This window comes from Octodon degus, unplaced genomic scaffold (assembly GCF_000260255.1).
Source record: "Octodon degus isolate 3935 unplaced genomic scaffold, OctDeg1.0 scaffold00185, whole genome shotgun sequence".
NCBI lineage: Eukaryota > Metazoa > Chordata > Mammalia > Rodentia > Octodontidae > Octodon > Octodon degus.
The window spans coordinates 1,194,446-1,196,988 of NW_004524761.1; positions in this window are offsets into that span (position 1 = coordinate 1,194,446).

Here is a 2,543-nt window from a genome sequence, read left to right on the forward strand (position 1 = left end):
CAAGAAGGAGCCTTTCATTCTAAATAAAAATAAATGCCAGACTGATGTATAAATTGTTTTCAAAGATGAAAGATTTATGTGTTCAGAAGAGAAAACTATAGATTTTCTTTTCAGAGCAAGATTTCAAGCATTAACAAAGATTGAAATAAATAAAATATATTTCTTATAAAATTCTTGATATCTAAGCTCTGGCATTACATAATATTTTTAAAATTTTCGATCCTCAGGAGAAAAAAATAAAAGTTAAGTTTTGACTAGGATTTCAAACTTAACCAATTGTATTACAGTATTTTTATTGTAATCTTTGGATACTATCTTTGTCTTTCACAGTTTGTTTTATGAATAGAATTCTTGTTAAGGCAATGTATGACTGCTTTCCATTAATACTCAGTTCTTCTGAACAGGATGCCTTGGACATTAAGTTTCTCCTCTTGGTTAGATTCAACACTGACTCATCAACCAAATTTCCCAAATGGACCAAATTGTCTCTTATTCTGCTGATTTCCCCACCCAACAAAATGGTGTTTACTTTAAAATCATGTTGTAGAGATTTTTTTTGTTTGTCGGTTTTCTTATTTAGCTGCAAAGTAAGATACAAAACTTTTTAATACTTAACTATTGCTCTGTCAAAACAACCGTACAATGGAATTGGATCTGATATAAGAGTTGAGTTCAAGAGTCTGCTGAAAGAGTCATATGTAGCCATTTTTCTCTTAATAAAACTCATTAGGTAAAAAATGCAGTATGTGTACCCATATTTATGCATACATTAAAGACTGGTATATTGTGTCTAAAAAAGTATGTGGCTTTTTTTTTTATTAGCATTGGAATAAATGGTTTTCCAGTTAAATACTGTAGAATAACCTGGCTTGCTTTGGGACCCATTTCATGCCAAACACAAGAGCCTTTTCATACTAGAAACTTTCTGAGCATAGCTTAAAGCTTACTGAGAAACTGATAGTCCCTGGGGCAGCAGACTGGAGGTGCCATACCTCACCATGGTCTTGTGCTCAGGGAGAGCAGTTTCATATGCACTGACATGTATGTCATGTATGCAGTCTGAAAATGTGGTTAATTTCACACATAATACAAATGCATGTTTTGCAACTTCGCTATAATATGTTTCTCTAGCATTTTTAAGAACTAGATTTGTAGGAAAAGCATCAGATACAGTTATGGAGATGCAGAAAGAATTTAAGAATTGGGTAGTTGGCATTTTGAATGTGTGTATTTTTAACCTTGATAGATGTTGTTTAATCAAAATTGTCCCAGAACTAAATAAGTTCAATTGTCTCATACTTTTAAATTATACAGTTATGTTTGCAGTGTTTATTATCTACAAATAAGGTTATTCGTAAGTTGTTTCCTACAAATAACATGCCTCCCTTTTTTATTGAGAAACAAATATCAATGAGACAGTTTCCAAACTGATTAATAGGAGAGTTTCAGTAATTAATACATTGTACATTGTTATCTTTTTAGTGGTTATCCATAGTATAAGATGCAGACAGAATATCCTGTCCAAACACTATTAGTATAAATCTTTCTTCTCATTGAATTAAGCAAAAGTAGCTGTATAACTATCCTAACCATTCTGCATATACAGATACAAAATGGTCCTTCCTTTTAATCCCCTTTTTTGTGTAGTCCTGTCAGAGATGGGTATTCCGTTGGCATCTAAATACTAGAGGTGTGTGAATTCAACAAAGCAATCCAACACAGTCGACAACAGTAGTGGGTTATCCACAGAAGTTGACTTGAGCCCTTCACAGCTCGGCATATCAACATGGCTTTACTTTATATACTCACTTTTGTACTTTTCTGCTGGATGGTTAAGACCAAGATAATGTAAGACCTATATAACAAGAAATGTAACTTTTGTATCTGATAAGGTCAGTCAAGTACCCTCAGGATTTATCCTGTAACCCTGTACTGCAGTTTTGCAGATCCTTTGTCAGTGTCAGCCATGTGGATGAGTCACAGCCATTGCTTGACCAATTTGTTCTCTGTGGAAGCCTGAGAAAGTGTTTTCTCTTCAGGTGACTCTCCTTAGGCACACACTATGTACTATTTACTGAATGATCTGTTTTTATAAATTCTAATTTATTTGGAAATAATAGCTTAAAATATTGCTCAAGCAACTTGTCAAAATTCTTTGTTTCAAAATGCTAACTTCAGGAATGAAATATTGAGAATAAAGCAAAACCAAGTACTTCTAAGACATTTGTAGCATAGAAGTTAACAAGTGAGTCTGTTGGAAGTATATTTAGGATTTGAGAAACAGTGACAAGAGCAAAATCCAGGTTTGGGGGAATGTCATAAGAAAGAATTGGTTCATGTGCCTTAATAAAAGATAAGAATGATCTGCTATTAGCTTGTCCAGCACATAGTGCTTCAAACAGCCTGAAATAAAGCATATCCCGACATCTCAGACCAGTATATGCTGTTATTCCTTTATGCCACCAATGAAAAAAGAATCTTTAAAAATTAACTCCACGATAGTGAGGTTAAGCTTGATAGCGTAAATCGTTTGATAATAACAA